The sequence below is a fragment of the Leptidea sinapis genome, chromosome Z, assembly GCF_905404315.1.
Source record: "Leptidea sinapis chromosome Z, ilLepSina1.1, whole genome shotgun sequence".
Taxonomy (NCBI): Eukaryota; Metazoa; Arthropoda; class Insecta; order Lepidoptera; family Pieridae; genus Leptidea; species Leptidea sinapis.
In genome coordinates this window covers 20496467-20524292 of record NC_066312.1, presented here as the reverse complement: position 1 = coordinate 20524292, position 27826 = coordinate 20496467, and the positions used below count along the sequence as shown (strand labels likewise).

Sequence of the window (27826 nt, the reverse complement as noted above, 5' to 3'; positions counted from 1 at the left end):
ATCGTCTGCCATCTATCCGCAAATAAATCACAAGCAGGGTTGGCTTCGAGAAGAGCGTTGAGAGCAGAGAGAGACCTCGGTATAGGTGAGTTGGTGCGAGCCACAGTACGATGTGTCGGACTCGCGAACAATCTATGCCTGCGCCTCGAACAGTAATTGTCCGGTACAAAGATTCTACATAGCTCAACATGCAAACTCGGCGCATCTATATCACCTCTGAGAACTCTGCACATAACTGTGAGCTGCTGTCGTTTTTGCCTAACCTCGAGGGAGTTGTAGCCTAATGTACCCAGAAGAAATTTAGTGGGATACATATAGGTGTAGTATCCATGCGTACGTTTGTAAAGGTACATAAGAAAAGCTTTTTGCACCTTTTCGAGAAGGAGTACATAAGTACTTTCATGCGGATTCCACACACACATAGCTGTTTCTAGCTTGCTGCGCACTAAAGCACCAAATAAAAGCTTTATGACTGATTCAGATGTGAAAACCCCAGAATTCCTCAAAACAAAGCCTAAAATTCTATAGGATTCCTTGGCCAGAGTTGTAATATGATCATGGAAGGTTAACTTTCGATCGAATGTGACACCCAGGTCTTTGATAGTTTCTGGTCGAGATATGGAATCACCACCAATTTTATAATCCAACTGTATTGGGCACCACTTTCGACCGAATGTCATGGCATAGCATTTGGACGTATTAAATGCCATACGGTTCCTCAAGCTCCACTGGAACACAGCTTGCACATCATTTTGGAGTGCCATGCAATCTGAATCAGATTTGATTTCTTTGAAGAGTTTCAGGTCATCAGCATAAAGGAGACACCGAGAATTATCAAGCACACCTGGAAGATCATTTATCATTAAAAGAAACAAAAGAGGCCCCAGTATCGATCCCTGACTAACCCCAGACCGCGTGTGGTAATGATTGGATTCGAACAGACCAAGCCGGACATATTGTTGACGGTCACGCAAGTAGTCTGCGATAAGTCGGAGAAGTCTCGGTGCAAAGCCAATAGCGCTAAGTTATTGTAACAATATGTCATTATTGACCCTGTCAAATGCTTTCTGGAAGTCAAAGTAGAGCAAGTCAACCTGAGAACCACGATCTAGTTTGTATGAGATAAAATCAACTAGTGACAACAAGTTAGTGTCTACAGATCTTTTCGGTCTAAAACCATGCTGTTCGTCACAAATGTATTTGTCCACTTGCGCGTAAATGTAGTTGTGAATAATGCTTTCAAATACCTTTGCGGGCGAAGACAATACTGCAATAGGACGGTACTCTTCAACTTTCGATTTATCAGAGCTTTTTGGTATTGGGGTAACTCTCGACAACTTCCATTGGGATGGATATTCTCCCGATTCCAAGGCAAGATTGAAAATATGACAAAGAGGCATACAAAAGTTCTGTTTTGCCAGCTTTAGAACTGCAGGAGGAATACAATCCGGTCCTACGGAACTGCTCTGCTTCAACTTGTTGATTTTGAGTGCATATTGGGTAGGTCTGAGAATCGGTAAATGTTAAGGGTGGTCCACGAAAATTTTTTTTTTTTTAATTTTTATTAAAAAATACTTACAACTTCAATATTTCACCCATCTACGATCAACAGTTACATTTGTATCGCGATTTTAATATCGGCAATACAATGTTTGCTGGGTCAGCTAGTAAGTCTATAAATTTTAATAAAGAAATATATGCATATCAATACATCCTTGTAGTATGGTACTAATTGTATGTACCTGTATATAGTTTCGTTGTATGGAGTACCTACACGTTTACTATACTGTACGAAAATGTACATGTGAATCAGCAAATTACTATTATTGCCAAATGTATATATGTATGCCAAAAGGATGGCAGATTTCCAAGAACATTACGTAAAAAGAAGGCATGCACTTGAATCTTCTACGTCTGAACGATCTCACAACCACGTATTTAATTAATCACATTTGTGAATAACTATTTTTTTTATTGTACTATACCTTTATTATTAAACATGGCTATACCACAACTATACCTAGTCTTATTGAAAATATTTTATTAGTTATTTATGCAACTGTTGTGTAATAAGGGGTATTAAAACACGAATGCGGATGATAATAGTATCACATAAGTGTTTTAATACCTATTTATCAACAGTTGCATACAAGACTTTATCTAAACCCAGAATATGAATCCTCTTAAGGATTCAGTTAGCTTACTGATAACATTAAAACACCAGTCCTAGTAGTAGCCTAATATCATTCATTACTGATTATATACAAATAAACTAAGTATTAATGAAACCATTATTTATTTTGGTATTCAATTACATTTTGTATAGTGCAATAATTAAAATTCCCTCGAATATTCATTGTTTAAAATGAATCGCTCATTTTTTGTAAACAATTTATTAATAAAAATATCGAAAAAAAATGGCGGGGATTCGTATAACCTACTTTTTTTTTACGGCGCGCGACGTTCTGGTAGTGTGGAACGCGCATAAACGTAAGTGTTTTTTTTTTTAAATTCATACAGATACCACGCATCGAGCAATAAGAATGTGCCTGTCTGTTGAAACTCTTTACGCATGAAGGGATCGAAAAACAAACATAGGAGTGTTATTATGAAATTCAGTACAACATTACAACACTCGTTTGGATGATGTAATGGTTATTAGAACATTGAGTGTTTTAATGTTGGCAATAAGCTAACTGTTTCAGAATCTTTAATAGAGGATTAAAAGCATTGGTACAGATAAAACATATTACACAATTTATTCTTATATTTGACATTTAGCATCCAACATTTTTTGAATAGGGATGTTAAAAAACAGAATTGTTGTGATTATGTTGCACAAACTCGGCATAATGGAATATTAGTCAGCTGCATATGATAATATTAGTATGTACCTAAATTTAATATACTACTCACAGAATTCACAGTGGCAAATTCAGTCAATATTCCCTAATAAGGTGGTATTATATAGGGTCGTATTTACTGTAAGTAACGTTAGGGATAATTTCATCGATGTTTTCATCGACAAGTGAATGAAATTTAAAAATAAATTAATTAAATCACTTGAATCTGATTGTGGTAAATTTGTAGAAAAGAAGACAATATGTATTTTTCATACCTTTTATTACAGCAATTTCATCTTTTGTTTATCTTAAGCTTATAAATTTTAATACAGGTAACGCCAGCACCATAGATTTTAATATGTTAATAATGTATTACTTGCCATTGTAGATACGCAGTTCCTAGATAAATAAACAAAATATAACAATAGTAATGAAAACTCACTATAACGAGTAAAACTAGAATTTATTTCCTCATAGCAGTATGTTAGTTATGTCTTGATCAGGGTGCCTAATGAAGGAGTAGTAAAGAAAACTCAAACTAAAAAGTAAACTCCAGCCAAATTGTATTATGACAGAATCTTAGGTCACGATACCGTATGCGACTTCTCAGTTTTTACCCAAGGTATTATTTTAAATGTACCGTAGACTTTCAAGCTAGAAACAGCACCTAGAAGCCAAGTTTAGACTTTAATAATAACTGAACCCCCCCCCCCCCTAAATCAAATCTTAACCAATTACGCTAAAAAAAAATATAGTGGCTAACTTTCACATAAAAACTGCACTTTAATACTCTGGTTCCAGGCTAGACGGATTAAAATCCTGTTTCAAAGGTAGTTCGAATAAAATAGATCTGTATAAATTGTGTGGCATAATAGCTATTATAAGGATTACACTATGCCATTACAAAATAGACATATATTTTTATTTGTGAGGCTTATTTTATTCGTTTATTTTTTTCTAAACAATTAAACTTATTTGTATAAGAAACTTGGTAAACTGGTTCTGTGAAGTTTTAAATTAGAAAGTTAATTGAAGTATTTGTTACAAATTTTATTAAATTTAATGGTACGGAATACGAGCCAGTTAAGAAGTTCATATGCTAGTTAGAGGTCAGTTTATAATAGGGAAATATATAATTGAAACACATTATGTTTGTGATTTCAATTGCCATTATAAGTTGGCCCTAAAGTTTAATGCTACAAGTACAGAAGAACATTTCCAGAATAGTGGGCGCGATAATAAAGCGCGACGGAACTTTCTCGAACTTTATCTGAAGCGACGGTGGCTTACGTTATCTTGGCCTTTAGTATTTCAGGATTATAAGTTGCTAGCTTATTAGGGTGGAGGCTTTGTTTTGTTAGAGTTATGCACTGAATAAGGTGTTCGTTAATTAAGTGTCAAGTTGTTCAGGTATAACTTTGTTTTCGTTACAATGTCAGTTTCGTAACAGCACAGTCTACTTGTGAATTTTGTTATCCTCAATAATCGGTAATTGTAGTATTTGAATGCATGTATGCAGGTTGTAGACAAGTAATATGCATCTATAGTAAACTGCACATCACCTCACAAAGTAAGCTATTTCTACGCAGTGTGTGATTACAAATAAATGCTCATAGCCTTATTAAAATCTAAACCAACGCTTAAAATCCATTCTTGAGACCTTTTTTTGAATCTTATACAAGTATTTAACTAAAATTAAACAATTATGTTCACATTATATTCAATATATACCATACAGACCCCGCCTGGCTTCGCTGGAAATGTTTTCAAGCTATTAAGTCGGTATGGGTGGCCTTGTCAACCGACATTTCTCCTGTATAAAGACCTAAATACGTAAATATATTTTCTTCCTCTTGAAGAAAAAAGGAAATCTTATTAATAGTTTACCAGTGTTTAGCAATACCTACTCACATTTATAGAGAAAATATGAAATAGTATGAAAAACAAGTTTAAGACTTTCTCAGAAGTACACAACATACTATGTGCATGAATGCATTAATACATTGCTTACAAAAATATTTCAATATAAATTCAGAAGAGAGCCCTTGTAAAATCCTTATTTTTACATATTCACAGAACTCAAGGAATGTATTTCTAATACACTGAAGTTTGAATGTACAAAAATTTGAGATCTTGAGAGACGTCTGCTGAAATGTAAAAAAAAAATCTAAATTCAATTCTTGTTTATATAATTCTCATCTTAGAATTGAGTGAGAAACACGCTGAAGAATACAGCTGGAGCGAGATTGCTATTATAAGTTCCTTGTGTTAGGTGTAGGTTGAGTTCACATATTTTTCGTTCTTTACATTTGTAAGTAAACTTTCTCTTCTCTTAAATTAAAAATTAACTTTCCTTTTCTTAAAATTTAATTCATTTTTCTTATACAATATATTCGATCAAAGACCTTACAAACACCGACGGAATATAATATGCTATAATTTATAATATTACGATATGATATTTAATTACGAAATATAAAAAATTGTGTTAATTAACATTTTATACATTCTACAGTAGAATGGTGAATAGCTTTTTGTCGGTACAAGAGCCTTTTAATCTCACCAATAATCGAATGAAACTTTCATGTTGATAGATTTTCATATATTTGCATGACTTTAAATTATTAATCCTCGCTCAGTTTTGACATGTGAATATTAAGCTATTAAGCTGAAATGGGTTTTTTGTGTGCATTTTATTAATTTTCATGCTTTTATGATCTTTTCTGTAATACAATTATAAGATATTACTGTTACATAATATCTTTTGTTATAATCAAGCCGATCGGCATTTTGGCGATATAATAAATTTCATCCGAGCTATTTTGTATGTTTTAGTTGCTATGTAACACAATTTCAAGTGTTTGTTTTTTTTTCGCGGTATATTTCTTTTGTATTCATTTTCTTTAGTAATTTTTTTCTTAATGGACTAAGATACTAGTAATTTAACCCGAACAAACAAAAGGATATTGAAAAATTGGTGACGTGAAAAAGAAATCTAATATCAAATCTGTAATCTATAAAGTTGCAATTTACTTTTTACAAATATTCAATTTTATTAAATGTATTATTTTATATTAATTATTTTTTAATGGAAAACATATAGCTAATGAATGATAGATTATTTGTATTGCAGAATATAAAACCAACAGATAATTAATAGTTTTCACATATAGAAACAGAGAGAAAAAGAAAAATACAGTAAATCACAGCACACACTGTAAGATACAAACTATGAATTAAACACATTAATAAAACAAAGAGAAGAAGTGGTATATAAGCCAAGTGAAATAATTTTATATGAACATGAAGAACTCCCGGCTAAGCAATTGCGTCGCCATACGCACAGTCATGTTAAAAACATCAAACGATGAGTCTTGAGCTCTTGAGGTGAAGTTGTTACTCGCTCGTCAAAAAATCCTTTATATGGATTTTTTTGTAGTATAACTATTAATATGGTACAATTTTATTTTGTTTACTTGTAACAACTCAAATAACATTTTTTTGACTATTTCTTAAGCGTATATATTATTGTATGAGCAGGTATCGTATTTATATTTAAATCCCATTAAATAATGAAAATATGGTGCTTGAATGACCTTATCTTGTGAAGATTTAATGTTTTAGTAAGTAACATTTACCACGTAACATAACGTTCATAGCATTAGTGAAAAGAGTTCGTGTGAATTAGTGATCAGATTTTGATATTCATTTTAAAACGGGAGGTAAACACATTATATTATTTACATTGTTTCATGTTTGGTATTGAATACACAGACTTTATTTTTATGTCTACATGTTAGAAGCTTCAGTCACCTCAAGTTCTTGTCAAGATCTGATGAAAATGTCAATCGTCGGTGGCGCACATTCATCACAGAGGATTCATTATGCGTTTTCCTTTTGTCATAATTCCGGTAATATCCGCGACCAGATTGAAGACGCGCAGACGAGATGAGGGTTGACATGGGGGAGTGATGTTATGAAGGTTATCCTTGGATTTCCTTCACCATATTTCAACTTCGCCGTTGCGTTCTTAATATCAAAATCGATGCACTTAAGTGCCTTTATCTGATTGTTTTTTAAGGCGCTAGAATGAATTAGAATCTTGAGGGAGGTTTTGTAAATGAATATTTAGCGGGTTTAAATCAACTCTTGAATAACCTTTATTTGAAAATCTTTTATTTTTTTCTGCTTTTGTTGCATTTAAGTGCATATTTTATACAATATATTTTGTAAATTTTGCAGCTTAGATTAAAATAAATGAGTATTTTTGCCATTTCTGCTCATCAAGTTCAACGTTTCAACACTCAAAATGTAAATTATTGACAGTTTTCAGTTTGAACTAACTATAATCGAAAAGAAACGAAAATCCACCTTCGTCATCGCCGAAGTGGAGTTTTTTATGAAGTTTTTTCCTGCGACCTTATCTTATAATGATCACACGAACTTTAAAAATCGGTAGGATTAAACATCTTAATATAGTAACAAACACAAAACAAATAAAAGATATACTGGTAATAATTAAGTGAGGTTAACTTCTGACCTTCGGGTCCCCTACGGGTCTATGATTTTTTTGTTGTGTCTTTTAAATATAGTGTGTATGTTTTCACTTTACCTAATCATAATATTTAGTATTGAAAATAAAGTTATAAGTATTGTTTTCATTGCATATTTGTTAATAAACATTTCACGTATAAAATTAACGATACATATTTTATGGATTCATGAAGACATTATGTATGAAACAAGATTTGAAAAGTGAACGGGGCTGCCAAACGTGTTCACTACTTCCCATATTTGCACATGCATTGCAAAGAGAAAAAGAGTAACGCGGCGAGTTGGAATATTTTTGTCTCGTTTTCCGAAGATTTAAATGAATAATGTAGCCTGTTATTAATACATGTAACTTTACCTCGCTTATTAGCTTATAATAATTAAATTAATTATTAATTCATAAATATTATTACTCAACTGGCTTACTTATTTATAAATATTACTACTTACCAGATTAAGTTATTGAATTATTCGTAAATTTTAAGCGTAATCTGCTATCACTAAACATGTTCGAATAAATAATTGATAAGCAAATTATCACAGTACAACTAAAATATAGGGAACGATAGGTATAAATTATATACTATGGAAAATTGGTCAAGTGCGTGACGGACTTCGGGTAAATTATCTTGAGCCGACTAAAAGATATTTATTTGTCTAATTAATTATTGGAACGAAGTTCCTTACTGCGCGTTGTGAAAGTTGGCTAGACGGAAAAAATTAAGACCAAAAGTTGTCACGACACTTTTTTATATACAAATAATTCACAAGTAACAATTATTGACATTTGACACATTTTTGTCAAATGACATTGATTGTTTGTTTTATTTATTTAGAGTGTTGAATGTATTATATATTTAAAATACAATAAACGAATATTTAAATCATATTGAAATAGGTTTAAAACTACAAAATTACATTGACATAAAAGCAAAACATAATGACGTTTACAGTATCTTTTTAATGTTATTGAAGATAAACTTATTTGACTATAATACGATGCGTGCGCACAACGCCATCTAAAAATAAAAGTTTTCAGAAATTTTCTGACGTTTGCCACATTAATTATTTTTTTGGTTTCTTCGTCCATTATTAGGATAGGCAAAGGGTTCAAGCCAATATAGCCGTGTTCGTTAATATTCAATAATTTATATCGCGATTTTGAAAATATAGTTCTTTCTACAAACGTAGAATAATACGACGAATAAATAATTTTAAGGATTTGAAGTATAACTTCTTGCGTGCATACAAGTATACACACACTTTTTTTTATTTTAAACAGTGAAATTCAGTGGAAACTGCCCATTTTTTTGAAGTAAATCAGTAAAAATAATATTTTTATAATATGGAATTTCGTTCTTATCTGGTGTCCCACGACACCACATGGCATTTTTATAATAACTTATGACTAAAAAATCAAAATTGTCTTTCGTTCTCGCTTTGTTGAAGTTGGTCTCGTCTTAAGGCGTTTCTTCAATCGTTTATTTATGATAAAGCGGCAATATTTCAATATAAGTTATTTCTTAATTCGATACAACAATAACTAGCAAATAAAGTTAACGCTTAAAATTTAAGTTTGTAGTATATCCATTAATCTTTCCATCAAAGTTACGGGATGTTTACTTGGACCTTGCAGTCCAGCAACTTTATCGTTCACATCTGCCAAATTCGAACCGAACACTTTTCTTTATCTCTAAGACCAGCTCAGGGTAAGCTCAAAGCTTAACCCTGTACAAGAGCACGACAAACTTTTAGCTTCATGTAACGTTGTAGTGTTTGAGTTAACTTTATACTATCCGTAATTGAGAGATGTCTTCTCAGCGTGGTCACGTTGTTGTTGTCAAATTTGTTCAAAGGAAATGCCATGGACATGCCAATAAATAAATAAACTAAATATTTGGAATATGTTAATTGTTATTAGTACAAGATCTATAAAGTAATAAAATATGTCAAATTATATCTGATGATTATTGAATCTGTTGTCAAGGAATGTATAAAAATAATTGAAATTGAAGTAGAGTTGTTAGAACATGATAACGAATAATGCGTGCACAAATATAATATTATTTATGTATAAGTTAACCTATGTAACCTCCGTTTTAAATATTGGTAAATATTGGTTAATAATAAGTATTAAAAGGTGAACATTACAATGTTGGAGCGAACAAGTTTAATTGGCAAATTAGATAAAAATCAACAGCATCATACATACATTTATTTATGTGTGAAAAATGCATAACATTGCAACAACACGTCATGGTAAGCGTCATGAAGCTACATCAGTTCGTAAAAGGGGCTTGGACACGAGGAGAAGAAGTAATAAAAAACTCCCAGCCCATTTAAATCATATAATAAGTTAGCCTGGTACTATTAAAATTATACATTTTAAGTGGCCTGCGCAGAACCAAACCATGCATCATCCATTATTTTTAGTCTACTAAGCTATAGTATGCATTCTTTGTCAAAGAAGCCTTATTGTTTTGCTTGAATTTATACTCGGTAAGTCCTAATATAATATCTTTTAGGTATTTAATAGCTTTTGAAAGTAAGATGATGTCCTTGTTTTCAAACATAAAATATTCATATCTCAAACAAAAAAATATTTATAACGAGGCGGTACTCGAACGGCTATTAGACCACCTTTCGTGACTAACTTTATTTTTATATTTCTTTTCAGTTGTTTTTTATTACTTATTTTATTTAAGTAAACTTTTTTGTTAAATTTTTATCGTATTCCCATACTTTTTAAAGGAAGTAAAATGAAAGAATGAAGTAAGAAGAAGGAATTCAACTTGGACTTTAAACGCAGAACATGAAACACAAATATTTAGTACGCGATGGAAAGAAGTATATTGGATATGCTAAAGTCAGAGTAAGTTAGGTTAAAAAAGGCCTTTAGAAGCAAGACAAGGGTTCTGGATATAAAGTCGCAAATTAGAAAACACAAAAGAATATGGATAGGGACAGAATAAGAAGACAAAACAAGTAAAACAAAAATGTTACAATATGGTACCCCGGAGAAGCTAAACGTAAAAAAAGTAGACCACAAAAAAGATAGGATTATGACACGAGACAAATGGCAAGAGTAATTTGGAATAGAGTCGGAAACGAAAGCCTGGGATGGAAGAGGTTGGCGGAGGCCTTCGCCAACTAGCAAACAGATCTACAAAAGAAGAAACAATGTGAAATTTTCGATGATGGAAATATGTAATATTGTATATTAATACTCTTCAGCGGTTATCAGAAAACGTTAAAAAAATACACAAAAAAGAAAATAAATAAAAATTTAAATGCTTAAGCAATAAAATAGTACAAAAATCTAAATATTGCGTATAAAAATAAAACATTTGTGAGACATTATTAAATTATATTAAATTATCTATTAATACGGCTTTACTCACGTTTTTGTCGGTGTCGGTACCGACTAGTTTCGGACCATTCGGAGGTCTTTCATCGGGGTGAGTGTGGTGGGTTCGCGATAACGTCCCACCTCTTACTTGAGTAAGATGAAGTATCTCCGAATGGTACGCAACTAGTTGGTACCGACATCGACAGAAACGTGAGTAAAGCCGTATTAAAAGATAATGTAGAAAATAAGATCAAGTTAAAAAACAACCACATGATGAGTTATTTAAAAAAGAAAGTATAGTTATCATAGTCCTATTTGTCTTGCATAATAAATACACATTTACACTAGAAATAAACCAAAATGTTGAGGAAATAAAATAAATCGATCTTTGCGAAGCTGGTTGATTAATAATTTACGACGGTGGATTATTAGTTATGTGTAAGCAGTTAGTGATTGGATTTGAAATTTAATATTGGACATTTATAATCAATACTGTTAATTATGCCATTGAATATTACTCCAAAGAGAGGCATGAAAGGATTCGAATACGGATAGCGTTTTAGCAAGACAATTTAAAATATGATGGAACAATATTATGGTCAAAATATTTTTAAATTTCATTCTATTAAAAAGGTGTTGAAAGCCAACGGCATTGATAATTTTTTTACATTTTAGTCATTCCCTTAATATCTTCCATCTTTAAATAGATAAGCGTCACAAACAGTGTTAAACTTAGAAATTGAAAACTGATTTAGAATTCCATTAACTCGATAAAAGCTTCTTCATTTGAGTAGTTATCAAGACTCTCATATTGATATTGCGTTTTGTAGGCAACTGCTAAATGATATCATTTTAATTTAACATGAACAAATACGTTTTGCCCTTAAACTCCTTTTCTTTCTTAATAGGAAATTAATTAAGTTTTTATGCAATGGGTCACTGGATTTTCCACTCATCAAGTTTGTACCTAACAAGACACGCACACACAGATATGTATATATTTATATATTGCTAACTGCCACAGCTTGCATCAGCATACCGAAATTGATAATAATATATCAATATCGAAATTGATAATAATATATCAAACGACGTTCAGTTCCGTGGTGACTTGGAAAAACCAAAGACGAAAGACGAAATTTGCTCTATTATAAAAAAAGGTGACCGTACTATACTTCAAACTGTCGCCTGCACAATGATTGCACAATTGAACAAATGCACAATATTGGCCTTACATGGAGTACTGTTCTTACCCCAAGGCGGGGCGGGGCGGGTAAGAAAATGCTTTGGTGTATCACAAAAGATGTGGGTTTTTCTGGATCTTCTACCGCATATATCACGGGGAGGACTTGGAGGAGTTGTTCGGGTTGATACCAGCAGCCAAATCACACCACCGGACAAAACGTTCAAATGCAATTCTGCTCGCATCATGTTGGCATCTACAACCAATCCAAGTTTTTCCCAACAATACGACTTAGGGACCAATAAGCTTTAAGCAGACTTCCAACTTAAAGGCCGTTAACGTATCTCTTGACCTCTAGTTTCGCCCATGGGCGATTGCCTCACACTTTAGTGAAAAATACCAATGGAGTTGACATATTTGCTCATCAATAAACTTTTTTTAATAGGTCACATGACGCAATACATGGCCCAAAGAGATAAATTTATTTTCGTTTCCAAAATTCTAGTTTGCATCAGCTCCCGATTTCTCCAGACGTGTCAGTATAGCGTTCTTCTGTAGAATCACATCTCGAAAGTTTCTATAAATTTGCCTTAAGAGTGCAGGTTTTTCCTTCAGGCCCGACACAGTATCGTAAAAAGCATGACATAATATAGGTGGTGTCACTAAAATTATAATACAAAGGTATAAACATGAAAAATACAAGATTAAACTTTCTTGTACGTATTGTATAAATTACAATGTATTTATTACTCGCGCACATGTGCTATTCTGTATATCCTACTAATATTATAAATGTGAAAGTTTGTATGTCTGTACCTCTTTAATGCAAAAACTACTGAATTGATTTTGATGAAACTTTATAATAATATGGCTTACACACTATAACTCATAGGCTATAATTTATAAAACTATAGTGTGAATTATCCAAAATATAAAATAAATATGAAGTAAGTAGAAATTAATCTGCAGTTTATATGGCAATACAACGTTTGCCGGGTCAGCTGGTATTTAATATAAGTATATTTAAATATAAATACAACTACTGTAAAACGTACTTTCACTCGATTGTATTCGGGCCCTTGACTTCGTTTCTTGTCTAAAAATTTCACCCTCATAAGAACCATTTGTCCCACAAATTGTGATACTTTAGAAAATTGATTATTAATTGAAAATGTAATATAAAATGAAACTAAAACAATGAAATGGTCAAGAGCCTTGGTCTTAAGCGGTGAGCTCGAGTATCAACTGTCAGAAACTATTAACGTCAACAATATTCTAAACAAACATACTTTTTAAATTTTAATGACATAATTCTGTAAATCACTTGGCACCATCTGCACTTCCATACAATTTTCATAAAGCGAAGTGCTTTCGAAAGGTAATTAAAATATCGAGTTAAACTATTGAAAGCAAATTGAATTTGAGTTTTCAACAGATTTAGGTTGTTTGCGCTAGATCTTTTATTTGTTTCTATACTTTTGTTTTGTCTCACACAAGTGTACTGCAAAAATTGAAGTGTTGTTAGCGGGAAAAATGTAAACGGGCAAGCTACGATATTTTTTAATTGTTTGAGCGGATTGCATATTTAGTGTGCGATTGTAAAAAACATTTACCACAGTGAGCAAGCATTTTTTATATTTCTTTATTGTTGTACTATTAGCTCTCTATTGTTTAATACTTTCATTAGATTATATTATAATTAACAGCCTTATTGTACTTTCAGAGCTACTTTTGGCAATGAACAGTATAATGCATTATGTGAATATTTTCTCCAGGTTAGGTTACGGTGGCACGTGCCAGCTTAATCAAGTTCGTTTGAATGATAAAAAAAGCTGATATACTCGTACTTGGACAACGTAGTAACTATTATTTTAAAACCATAATGACCACAGCCACCTTCGCTCAAATTCAATAATTTGACAATGTCTTATCGCAGTCGAAAGAGGAGGTGGATAGATAGTTCATGGAATGAATGCTGTGTCAATTCTGATCTATTAAGCGCTGAGCTAATCTGAAGGTTGCCTAATTGATTAAAATTTCATAACAATTTTTTAATAACATAACAACGAGCGTGTAGGTCACCTGGTGTTAAGTGATCACTGCCGCCCACATTCTCTTGCAATACCAGAGGATTCACAGGTGCGTTGCCGGCGTTTAAGGAAGGTGTACAGCATCGTCTAAGGCTCTCATTCCACAGTTTTGTAGTACATCGAAGAATGCTCCTTGAAAACCTAATTTGTGGCGTGTCGTACGAAGGTGGAATTCGGCGGCAGAAATCAGGTGAAACAGCTCTTCGGTACACTCTATGACATTAACTCTCTCAGTAATACAAATTCAAAAAATTAATCTATTTCCTAACAATCCTATTAAATTCCAATAAAATTTAAATGTCGTACTTATAAAAGGTTGCATAAGTAAATGGTTTACTGTAATTCAATTTTCTTTATGTTATTTCAATAAGGGATCAAAGGATTAATACAAATCTGAAAAACAATATGTTTATAATGAAATATTGAATAATACTTTTTGTACAGTTTTTTTAGGTTATGTCTTTTTGTTCGAATTTCTGCAAAATAATGGCACTAAACATTGAACCGCCTTCCTGGTACGTTCACGACACAATGTGAACTCGTCGTAATCATGTCTTCGAAATCACGTTCGTCGTTACAACAGAGGAATTCCGCCTCGCTCTCGACTTGGGATAATTTTCTTTACAAAAAGAAACAGACGCTTTGTAAGTACGGTCTAAACGAATACCGCTGACGTCACGAATTTTCCAATTTCAATTTGTCTCATTTCCGAAATTTTTTGGCAGTTCTGTGACTGTTTCTTGTATTAGAGCAATACTCATTTAAACTTTTTCTCGGGTCATTGCTGTTTTTAATTAGAACTGAAGCGATTGATAACTTTTTCATGATTCGAATATAATTAGCTTGTTTAATAATTGGTACCAAATACCAAATAAATCATATTTTATGCCTTGTTTTTTATTTATCTCACTACTCAAATATAATATATTGTGTTAAAAAGACAATAATAATTTTTCTGGTAAAAATTGAAGAGAGTAGATTTCATTTAAACTGGAATTAGAAGCTTATTTGTAGCAGGTATATTTGAGATCACGAATCATGATTAATGTTCTTTTTCTAGGTGTTAAAACAATTAATGAGTTGTGACAGGGCATCGAAGACCGTTAATATGAATTATTTCCGGTTGGTGTGTATATATCTGATAATCATGAGTGTCACCTATATGAAAAAATATTGTTCATTTAAATAGGTTTGATATAATTTTATATAAATTATATAAACTCAAAAATCATTCATATAAATTTAAGGGATTTATAACTTACACTTCACACACAACTTCCGTTGAATAATACAATTAATGTAGATATTAATAAACATATTATGATAATATTTACTTTGTGTCTTGACAATAATAACTCGTAGTGGAAATTCAATTCCTTTATCACAGATAAAGCGGTTTTATATAAAATTGATAAGCAGCACGTACAGTTAATTCTTTCTTTTTGAATTGAATCAATTTAAATCACAATTTTTCTTAAATTTTCCTATATATATATATATATATATAGTGAAGGGTTAGGATGTTTTGAATAGAATTTGATATTTTTTTATTCTTGAATTTTACAAATTGAAAAAAATTAAAAATCTTTTTACGGCAGAAGTTGCAGAACTCAATCAATCGATATGTGGGCCTTATTGTAGCTTACTATCGCTTACTATGGTAAAGGCCAAGAAAAAATGGTCATCTACAAATTCCAGAGTTTTAGATACTATCATCATCTTAACCTCTGTCTATAGGGCATAGGATTGAACCCTGTAGCACGCCTGTCGTCTCTACGTCGTAGCCTTTTGATTGTATATCGCAAATGTCTTCAAATTATTTTCGTTTCTTTAAGTAAGAAGTCATTAATTTTAAAGAATTGTCTCAAAGACAATAACACTAAAGCTAAGTAAAAGGGTACTAAAATCCATGCAATCAAAAGCCTGTGAAAGGTCATAGAAAATACCCCACAGATATTTGGAGAATTTTCGCTTTAACATATTGAAATTTTTAATTAGGAATATAGCAGTCACGCAAACTGAAATGCAGTACCTACTGGCACTGCGTTTCAGTTTGCTTTGTTAAGCTAAATATCGGTGCAGTAGCACTCGTAGTGGAGCTCAGCCTTAGTTGTATGTCAGCAAGAAATTTCTCAAAGACACTTCTTCATTTTTAGCATTAATTTCTGTACCGTTTACATTTAAGGTTGCAAGTATTAACTCTGCCCGATTCAGCATGAATAATGTTCCATATTGTCTTAATTTTAATGTGCGAATTCTATTTTTGATAGCTAGAGCTTTTCCCACTTTCTTACATAATCCTTAAATATTTCATCGTGAATAAGTTTTCTTTTCATAATATAAATCATATAAATTTCTGCGAGAGATGTGTAAGCCAGAAGTTGCCCAGTCATTGAATTTTAAGCAGTTGGTTAATTTGATTGATTTCCGGAGAAGGTTTCCTCGTGAATATCTATTACGGTAGAAATCAAATCGTGTAACATCTGATTCCCGTTCTTGCTGGAACTAAAAGTACAGTTTTGATAGAACTTTTTTAATTTTACATTGTTATCAGACTAAAGTTTCGAGTCAAGTTTAACTATGGTGTTTCGATTGATATGACTATATTTTTCCACAATGATTCGATTCTAAAAAAATTATAACTTTCTTTGATATATTATTATAACTTTGACTATAAAACATTATCTAGGCAGGTAGCTATCTATTATTGCAGTGATTCGAATTGCTTCTTATAAAAAAGCATTCGCTTAGTATTTATTTACCAAAGCATTTATTTCTTTTTTTCGAATCAATTGTCCCTTCACGTTGAAACCACATAATATGATTTTTTGTTTTTATACTATCCTTCTCTACACCTTGTTTTACCTTCAAGATTAAGAAAATTTTCCATTACAGATTCAAATAATAGATAAATGGCGCCCGGTGATCTATTTACACATATTATGTGATTGCTTTATCTTGCTCTACACTATCAATTTAATATTGCATTCAACAGTGAAGTTTATTGTGTTCAATCTCCTTTTCACACTTTAGGTTTTTTTAAGTCAATAGACTTATGATGTCTTGGTAATAATATTACTTTTTAATAATTTAAAATTTCAAAAAATATCCAATCATTTAAATACGTAAGTCGTATAGTGTGGTGGTATTATTACACATTCAAATTTAATTATCATGATACCACATTTGAATAAAATGGAACGTTCGGTAAATGAAAATTCCAACACACATCAATATCGAAAGCGGACATCTTTGTTGAGCTAAATCGTGTGAGAATAATCTTCAACCAGCATAATGTAATAGCAATAAAATTCATTATGGCTTGAGGAAGGAATGTCCAATGAACATTTCATGCGGAAAATACCCGGATTTCATACATTAAGCTTGTCGAATAAATTGAAAGTCGATAAAACCGTTTCTATCTAGAATTTGTGCCGAAACCAGGGGCCCTGTTAAATAGCACTCAATAAAATTTAATTCTACTAAATGCTATCGTATTGTGTATATTGATGGGAATAAGAGATATGAAATAATTGGTTTCAGCCCAGCTTTTACTGTTTACAACGCGTTTTATATTTATTTGACGGCATCAATATTATTTGAGTGTTGTTTTGTATTTAATAACCAAAGCAAATGAATGTTAATGACATTGTTTAAATTTTGAGTTAGCGACTTCAAACTATGGTGTTTTTTTCTTTTGGTGGTCTTTGGTGTATATTGTTTGTCTTTCACTTCCATAAAAATTGCGCTAAGTTTTGTAATTGTATTATATACTTCAATAAATCTCTCTTTGAATTGAAAATATTCTGATGGTTTTCTTATGTTTTTCTGCATGTAAGACCCTGGCATATTCAATTATTATTAAATTATGATTTTAAGTGTAATCCCAGAAGTGAGAGATATCACTTTAAAAATAACAAATTGTTATTGATAACAGATTTATTCAATTAGAATTATTTAAGTCACAGAACACTGTGTTTGTAACCTGTAATTTAAGTTGATATATTTGGAGAGATTGCAATTGACAAAAGTATCAATAAAAGCAGATTTTGAAATCTATTTATTCTTTTTGGCTCGATCTCATACGGATTTCTGATCAATTATTGACGGTATTTGCTTAGGCAAAGTTGAAGTTGTTCTTTGGTTATACCGGACTTACACAAATATATACTTACACAAAGTAACAACTGGATAAAATGCAGGTCGGTTCATCCCATTCTGATAAATTGATTTACATTTTGTAATACAATATTAATAGCGCTCTTTTTGTTTATTTATATATATGGAGAGAAAAGATTATCTACGAATAAGTATTTGGAAAAACATTTCAGTTCTTGAAACGAACTTTATTTCATGGCCTTCAAACGAAGCTTAGAACGGCGCTCTATATAATATTATGCATGTTGTACATTTTATCCAAAATAGAATTTTAATGTTAAAATATCTTATTCTAACAAATCGATATGAATGGTCATTCGGCATAACTTACCTTTATTTTAATCCAAATTATCTCAGACTCTGATACGAGATGTCACTCTTGATGATATGCAGTGATATTATTATCTCGGTTGTCCTAAGAAAAAGCGGAGCTGTGCTGTCTATACAGCGCTAATGACAACGCGCGAAGAGAAATTTTGTGACTTTAAAGGTCTATTAAAAAAAACTTACGTCCATGTGCATGGTTCTCCACCCTAAGAAGGACTGTATATAATTTTTTTATTATAAAAATTAAATTTTGGTACTTTTGAAATTTAACTTGTATATAGTCATAATATGAAGATTTATTACTATTGAAGACCTGCATATACCAGTGGCAGGGGCCAACTGCGCTGGAGATAAGGGTTTGCATCCCACTAGGTGCCAATATTTATATGATGAATATGGATGTTTGTTTCCGAGTCATTGATGTTTATATTTATTTATATACTAAGTAAGTATATTGTATTACATATATCGTTTTTTTTTTATCCATAGTACAGGCTATGCTTAGTTTGGCTATGCCTAAGATAATTTGGGTTAAGTGTGTCAATATTATTATTATGTTTTCCCATTTTCGCGCTAATCTGTCTTAAATATTCTTGTTACATTAAAATGGAGTGGGGTTAAAGCTGTGGATATAGAACCAATTATATGAAATTGATACAAATGATAGCAATACAGAAAGGCACGAAGGCGGTCAAAGCAATAAAGGAAAGAATACGACGAAGTTCTATCCGACAGCAATCGTTTTAGCCCTGGAAATTAATATAGCGTATGGTACGTATTTAAAAAAGTTACTTAAAGTAAAATCGTCACCATTTAATCGATAATTTTAAAATAAATATGGTATAAGATTACGACATAATGTCACAGTTTTTTATTTAGTGACGAGAAATTCTTACTATCCAGCAACAGAAGGTTGGTCCTTCGTTTAAGCGCAAAGAGAACAACGTGGGCACTATTCAGTGAAGGATTGTGTTGACTGTTACTATCAAGGTGTAAACATACCCAATAATCATTTGAGCTTGAATCAGCGCTGCATCATAAAAGGAGCTCTATCAGAGCTAACTGACCGTCATTTAGGCTACGATCTGTAAAGCGTATTTAGACTTTGCTCAGATAGAACGTATCTGAGTTTAAGCTTAGCGTAATTATTGATAACGTTTTTATAGTCAATAGAAATCTGAAATGATGCTGAGCGTAAGCTAAGACAGTCCAATGCAAAAGCCAAGTTTGCGTTTTATCACACTCAGCTAAGTTTGTCGTTAGTAAAGACAGCCTTACTTACGTCTGAGTTAATCAAAGTCTGAGTTTCGCTCTCTAGCTCTCAGCCTTAGTCCAGATCTTATTCCACTAGATAATTATTTATTATTATCAGTTTTACAAAGTATAGCATGCTCTTAATGTAATGATATTTTAAAGATCCTAAACGACCAATAAAATTGGCAGTAAAGCAGCCGGTCTGAACATTTAAAAGATTATAATATTTAGGCAAATTTATATATTTTTTATATTAATGTACTAATTGACTAATGGACATTACACTTTTAATAATTGCTTTATGCAATAGCAAAAGAATATATTATTCGTATAATAGTATTATTTATACATGTAATTTTGCTATAAGATATATTTATTCTGTTAATATATGTTATTCAAATACGATATTCTATAAAAACATCCTTCAATGTATAATAGTTGCAAAAACATCTGTTTTGTGATTTCGTGGCTGCTGAACACCTTTCATATATGGATTATGCGGGTGGTTGTGATTACATACGTATTCAAAGTTGAGTGTCGATCTTGTTTTATTCGGAGTTGCGGTAAATCCTTGGTATTCAGCGAGTACAATGCCGGAGATCACGAGCCATTGTGTGCCGTTTTCGGGATAGGGCGATTATGTGTTTCAATAACACTCCTCGCACGTGATGAAATTCATAATGACAGTTATATCTATATAACAACTCTATTCGCCAAACGTGTTTCAAAAATCATCAGTCACGTTTTTTTAAGATTTCATATTGATTTAACTGATTTTGCAGTTTTTAAGCAAATCAATTAGTTCAATTTGAATAGAATACAAGAAAAATATAATTAAGTACTTTAAACTAAAGGATGTTATAGTCTTTTAAATAAAACACTTTTAAAGGATTAAACCGCATGTAATTTCATTACATCTGCAGTCCCCCTGGAAATGAAATCTGGAAATGTTTTGAAACGTCGGGTTAACTAAAATAAAAATAAAAATTACATTAACACAAAAATTTAATGTAAAAACACAGTTACACGCGTTTTAATACTTTAAAAGTGTTTTATTTAAATGTGTAACACTCGCGTCAATCAAAGATAATACTGTGTTATAGTCTATTATCCATAAATTCTTTACGTTTCTTTAAGAATTTGCAGAAATATGGACAGTACGCAGTTCCGTTATTATATTATTTATATAACTCTTTCGATTGCCTTGTTTTATCTTCTTATTTTAACATAGTACATATAAAGTCGAGGTTAAAATCTTTTAAATAACATAACATATTCGCTAACAGAATAATGTTAAAGTTAAATAAAAACCATGTCAGGTAGGATAATTGGACAGCTAACAGTGAGTAGGCTTCCGTTGCGATTTACACACCAGCGCTTGTGTGCATTATTTCGGACAACTGTCATAATAAAGAGCCCTTCTTTAGCTTTCATCACAAAGCAATCAAAACATACTCGGCAGAATGCCAATTTTCACTACTGGTCACTGACAGAAGTGCAAGTACAGTGCTAAGCTAATTGAGTGTACCGAATATACTATTATCTCGATGACATGCGTGTGACGGATAGACTGAATAATATTTCTTTTTTCTCTGATACTTTTCTTAAACTCAAGAGACCCTGCGCTATTGTTATCGCTACCAATGAAAATAGAAATCAATTTTGAGATTTTTATGTATGCGTGTTCATAAATTCCATTGTCATAATATTGTGTTTTATCATCATTACATATTATTATGGAAAAATATTCTTTAAAGCATTTGAATGATTTTAAATCTTTTTAATATCGTGGTGTTTGGTGAGATTTTCTAAAAGAAAAATATTTGCCAATTGGGATTATTACTGTGTCGAAGATACTAATAGACATATTTAAACAATGAATTATGTATCTTAAAATGTCGCTATGAACTGCTAAAGTATTCTAATATACCTATCTCGGCAAATTAAATGCACATGATTATTTGTGTGTTAATAAAAATGTCTGTTATGTATATATTTAATTTATACGATTTTTGGGGAACGCAACGGGGATATAGCCAACCAAACAACTATAATACAATAACTGTAGACATAATATTAGTTAAATTGAATTTTCGGAATAAAAGTCAACAAATTCGAATTTGATACGCACACCGAGGGTGTTGTATCAGTACAAAAATTACAACAAAAAACATTGAAATACGAAATAAATGAAACAATAATCTCTATAGATAACTAGCTGACCCAGCAAACGTTGTATTGCCGATATTAAAATCGCGATACAAAAGTAACTGTTGATCGTAGATGGGTGAAAATTTGAAGTTGTATGTATTTTTTAATGCTGACTCATAATCAAACAAATTTAAAAAAAAATGACAAAAAAATTAAAAAAAAGAAAAAGTGTGGATCACCCTTAACATTTAGGGGGATGAAAAATAGATGTTGTCCGATTCTCAGACCTACCCAATATGCACTCAAAATTTCATGAGAATCGGTCATGCCGTTTCGGAGGAGTTCAATGTTTAACTCCATGACACGAGAATTTTATATATTATTTGACATTACAATGCATCCATTTTGCTATCAATATTTTGTACTGCATTATGCTTATTTTTTACGGAAATATCTTAATATATATTTCTTTTGTGCGTCTGTTGTAACTGAACTACTCCTAAACGGCAGGACCGATTTTAATGAAACTTTTTGTGTGTCTTCAGGTGGATCGAGAATGGCTTAGATTCACAATTGAACTACCTCCTAAACGGCTGGACCGATTTTGATGATTTTTTTGTGTGTTCCAGTGAATTTGAGATTGGTTAAGATACTCAATTCCGTCCATATAATATAATTCTCCTGCTCATATGTATGTTAGTGTACGACTCCTAACGGCTGGACCGATTTTTCAAATTTAAGACGTGTGTACAAGCCACCGTCTATGAAGGTGTTTTTGGTTTGTTTTATCTAAGCTCAAATTTCAGGTCGACACTACAAATAGCCTTTATAATACTCTGTGATAGTACCACAGTAGACATATTGTCTACTGTGATAATAAAATTGTGCAAAGTTATACATAGTATGTATTTAGCATATAAAATGACTCGTTAATATCTTCGTCAATGATGTCTTTTGTATATTTAATTATTATTTAGAAATAGTATACAATATAATTGTATATATTAATTTAATATAATTTTAGTTTATTATGGTTTAGTATATTATAATTTTTTATTAAAATCAATTTTTCTATTTATAATACGTAACTAATGTATTTTTATGCATTTAACTTTGTTCGGAAGGAACGCATATATTGGTTGTTTATTTATGTCAGATATTTACATATTTTGATGATTCCCATTGTTGACAAAAGACGTCAAAGATTTAGGTGTGACTAGTGTTGCCATCTTTTTTTTTGCAGTTCAAGTATATTGGTTATTATAGGGACGAAAATAAATACAAAGTATCATAATAAATTACAATTTGTGTTTCTTCATTATTATGTTTAAAAAACATTTTTTATTGCTTTTTGCAGTTATTGATTAAATTTGATTTTAGGTATGGTATTACCCGCCGCGATGGCAAGCGCTCTGATGGGATGACCCTAGTGGCTTGGGCACGGCAAGGGTGCTGGTGTGGGACGCGACACTCTGGCTCCTTCTCAAATCCAAGCTTCTCCAGCTGATGCTGGGGCAACTGCTTCGACTGCCGAAGATAGCAAATGTCGCAAAAATCATTGAGTCTTACATCTTTGTGCCATTTGGTGTCAAGACACAAGACCCGTGGGGCCCAGAGGCGCGGGTACGTAAAAAGTATTATCTAGGTGCCTAAACAGGGCTATTGGAAACCCAAGCGCTGGCAGCTATTTCGGTCAATGGATCAGCCTTACTATCCAAAGCGGATATGATGTCAGTATTCTTAGTAACACTTCCTTGCAATGATAATTTTAATATTATATGATCATGTTAAGCTTTGAATATATAGCTATAAGCATTTGTTTATTTTGAATAAATAAAAATATCGTAAATCTAATGAGTGAATCTATTCCAAATTAATCTTGTAAAACATCACTTAACCTTACCAATTTCTTTCGCATGGTAACGTGTAGGACTTAGAAGACATTACGTTTGTCCAATAATAGGTTATTTTTTAGGCAAAGAGGCACATGTACATTAACAGAGCCTGCTTTCATGACAGGCGCACTTACTTTTTATATCTTTTCCATCTTTATATACTCTCGGTCGTAATGCCGACAATAATACAACAGTTATGACTTTGTTTCCTTATTATTGCCATTATTTTAACTATCACCCAGTTTTCTAGTTTGGTATTAGACAGGTATTTTTCATTCTTTTAAGATTCATAATTACTACTAGAGATAAGTGTGTAGTAAATAGTTTCTTTGATGTATAAATTGCAAGTTTGGTCACAATTACAAACTACCGTTCATATGATCACAACGTACCGCAATTGTTATTGAATTAAATGTACAGAGTAGAAATTTAGGATCATTAAAGTTCTTTTAACCATTCATAAAAAAGCATTAACTAAAATATTTAGTTAAAAAAATTGTTTTGAGACACACTCCACGGTATTCTTAGGGTCTATTTCATTATTTGTTAATCCTTGCTAAAGCATTAGCACCTGGAACCCTTCCAACAAATCGTATTACCGCTAGAGAAAGAGATTTTAATGAATTCCAATGAGAATACATATTATTCTTCCAATTGCTGGCCACTTTGGTGTGGAGCACATTTCACAGAATCTACAATTGGTGAAGTCCATGATCTATATGCATGTATTAATAACAAAATAGAATAAATCTCATAAAAGTTGTAAATAATGTGTTTAGATATCTGTTGCGTACAGTTGTCTCTCATTGATGTTTTCTGTCTGTCTTCAAGCCTAGTGGTTGTTATAGGACATCATAATTAGAATAATTACCAACAACAATTTTTTTTTGTAAATTCGTATCATATCTACGGAAAGCTTTAGAAGAGTTATTTTTTATTAATATAATTTAAGGACTTGCGATAAGCAGGAAATGTACGTTGTTGGAAATGTTTGGAAAGATAAGTTGTGATTCTAAGTAGGCCTAGCTCAGAATCTGTGGGCACGACAGTTAATTATTAATGTAAGTCACTATGTGGTCAAAGTAAATAAAAATATACGTTTCTTAAGTAAGAAAAGTTTTATACTAACAGCACTAATTCTGTTCACTTTGAGTGATAAATTTTCAATTCACTTGCGAGAAGATACCGATTGCATCCCATTGAAATCACTATTACTTATCCCCCCGTGGAGTTCTGCTATGCTAATAATTGAATTATCTAATTTTATACGTGCAAAGTACCATCCGCATCACGTAGGCGTCTGGCATTCCACAACCGCGCGTTTTGTTCGAAATTTCTTGCCTTGCACAGCCACTTTGTGGAATCAACTACCGGCTGCGATCTTCCCGAACAGATACGACTTAGGGACCTTCAAGAAAAAAGCATACTCCAACCGTGAATCCCGGCAACGCATTTCTTGACACACCTGATGTTGCGGATGTCCATGCGCGGTTGCCTCACCTCTCCCCATCCCGTGAACCTCTTGCCCGTTTGCCCCCTCTCATATAAAAAAAAATCTAATTTTATACATTTTAAAGTCCTAGCACTAGTTTATGCTTACGTTTTATTTGTTACATTTTTACAGCAACGAAACAAAGCAGATAACAAAAGGGACGGAAAGGGAAATTTGGTTCTATACTTAAAAGGAAAAATTTAAAAGGAAGTATCATATTGCTAATCTCTCTAAAAGGAAAATAATACACCTTATCAACGTGACGCTGAAAATTTTAATGATGATTTTCGCTTACTTTTCCTACATTATGACAGTAATAAATTCAAAACCGCGATAAGATATTACTAAAATTTTATTAACACCAGTTTTGACCTGAATGCCAGTATAACCAATAACGACGGCAGTGAGGCGTAGGTAACAGGTTACGGGTAACAAAATTTAATCACGATGGAGCGTTCCACAGGGCGCAGAGTGCGTTTTGTGTAAAAGCATATAACTAAAATGATTCTATTTTGCTCTGAGTTTAATTTAAAATATGATCTAACACAATTTTCCTTTGAAAGTGCGATAAAATAATGAGTTAGAAAGGTCTTGACAACGGGTTCAACAGTAAATCTTCATAATGTCCGTTTGCCCGCAAGTATTTTTGACTTTTGGTTTTGCGAATATTCATTAGGCGGCTGCTTTTTACACGCTTTTTATTAGATTCACCTGTATGTATGTTTGTTTGAAACCGACTCTGGGCGCGAATTTTGACCCACTTTAAATTACAGATTTCGTTCAAACTTCGTAGATTTATCGAGGACCGATGCCAATACTTTAGTTTGATAAAGTTATTATAGGCTTAGTTCTGCAGCATAAGCGGTTAAGAAAATTAGATGGTTAACTAACACAGATACGGTGCGACTAGTATACTTTAGTTATTTTCATATTATTATGTCCTATGGTACTTATATTGATATGGGGCAGTGCGGCCGATATTTTAATACCATCTTTGTGCTGCAGAAGAGGGCTATTCGCGCGATTATAACCTAGGTCCTAAAGAATCATTAAGAGAAAAATTTAAAGAAATAAATATTTTGACTGTTTCTCAATACATTTTTGATAATGTTCTGTATGTACAATAAGCACATTGAGGAATTTTCTAGAAACTGTGACATTCATGATGTTAACACGAGGAATAAACACAAACCTGTTATGCCTACTACTCGGTTGGGTCGAGTTAGTAAGTCTTTTGTTGAGCGATGCAATATGATCCCAGAAAATGTACAAAACAGATGTGTTACAAAATTTAGAAGAATTGTTAAAAAACGTTTGTGTGGGAAAGGTTACTATAGCATAAGCGAATTTCTTAATGACACCACGGACTGGGAAAAATATAATATGTATAAGCGAACACCCTCAGGCTCTTTAATCATAAATGTTTATTGCACAATATCACATTGTAATCCATAATTTTATATAAAAAAGCCCACTGAGTTGAGAGCCCATTCTTCTCAGGTGTGAGGCAGTCTCTTTTGATGGGTGGCAGTTTTTGACGTTCAATAAGTGATTTTGAAACCTATTTTGAATATAAATATTTGAATTTGAATTCTATTTGCAAAATAAGATTTTTGTCATTTTATATAATTTTCATCTATCGTCGGCAAGGCAGGTAGTGTGTGTATTCTTAATATTTGACTTATAAACGTCAGGTGTCAGCGTTGGAAATATAAGTTACGGTGGATTGCATACTTATAATAATTATCAGTTATTATCATGGAGCACTCAACACCACCGCCATAGCTTAGCGTGGATGGCAGCCCCGTTAGTCGGCTGATGCGTGGAAATAGTGTTTCTATTTTTTAGTTAAGTTTTATATAAAAAAATGTGTTTTTAGTTTTTCTTTAACTACAATTTATTATACTTTCCATCAGATGATTAACATTCCCGATTGCTGTCAAGTCGTCCATACCCAAGGTTATTCTAATTCTATGCTAGAAACGTTCTCGATGACTCATTCTTACCAATACCCCTAAGCGGATGTCGCGGTGCTGTCAGTCGCGGGTGCCAGGTTAAGAGGATCCTTTACTAATAATTGGATACAGAGAAAACATAATATAAAAAATCACTATACAAAAATAAATGTTGATCGTGGACGGGTGAAAACTTGAGCATATATTTTTTAAATATATATTTTTTTAATTTTTGAAATTAAAATAAAAATATTTACGGGTGGGGTCACCCTTATCATTAAAAGGTTATGAAAAATAGATGTTTTCTGATTCTCAGACCTATATATGCACACAAAATTTCATACAAATCGGCTTAGCCGTTTTGGAGGAGTTTAGTAACAAACATCGTGACACGAGAATTTTTTATAGTATAATCGCCAATAAAAACGTATAATTCAGCCTTCGAAAAGTAATATTGTGCATACAAAATCATTCTCAGAATTAAGTTACAGCAAGCCATTACGTATGAATTGGGTTATTTCGCAGAGACTTTTAACGTAGCAGAAATCTTGTTACCGATGCGGAGTAAATTCGGTTTA

The 27826-nt window shown here is 32.1% G+C and overlaps 1 protein-coding gene across 1 annotated transcript in view; it reads right to left on the bottom strand.

Moving 5' to 3' along the window:
- The window catches only part of LOC126978683 (glutamate receptor 1-like), a 189245-nt gene that overhangs the window by 26053 nt on the left and 135366 nt on the right, over window positions 1-27826 (bottom strand). The window lies entirely within an intron of this gene.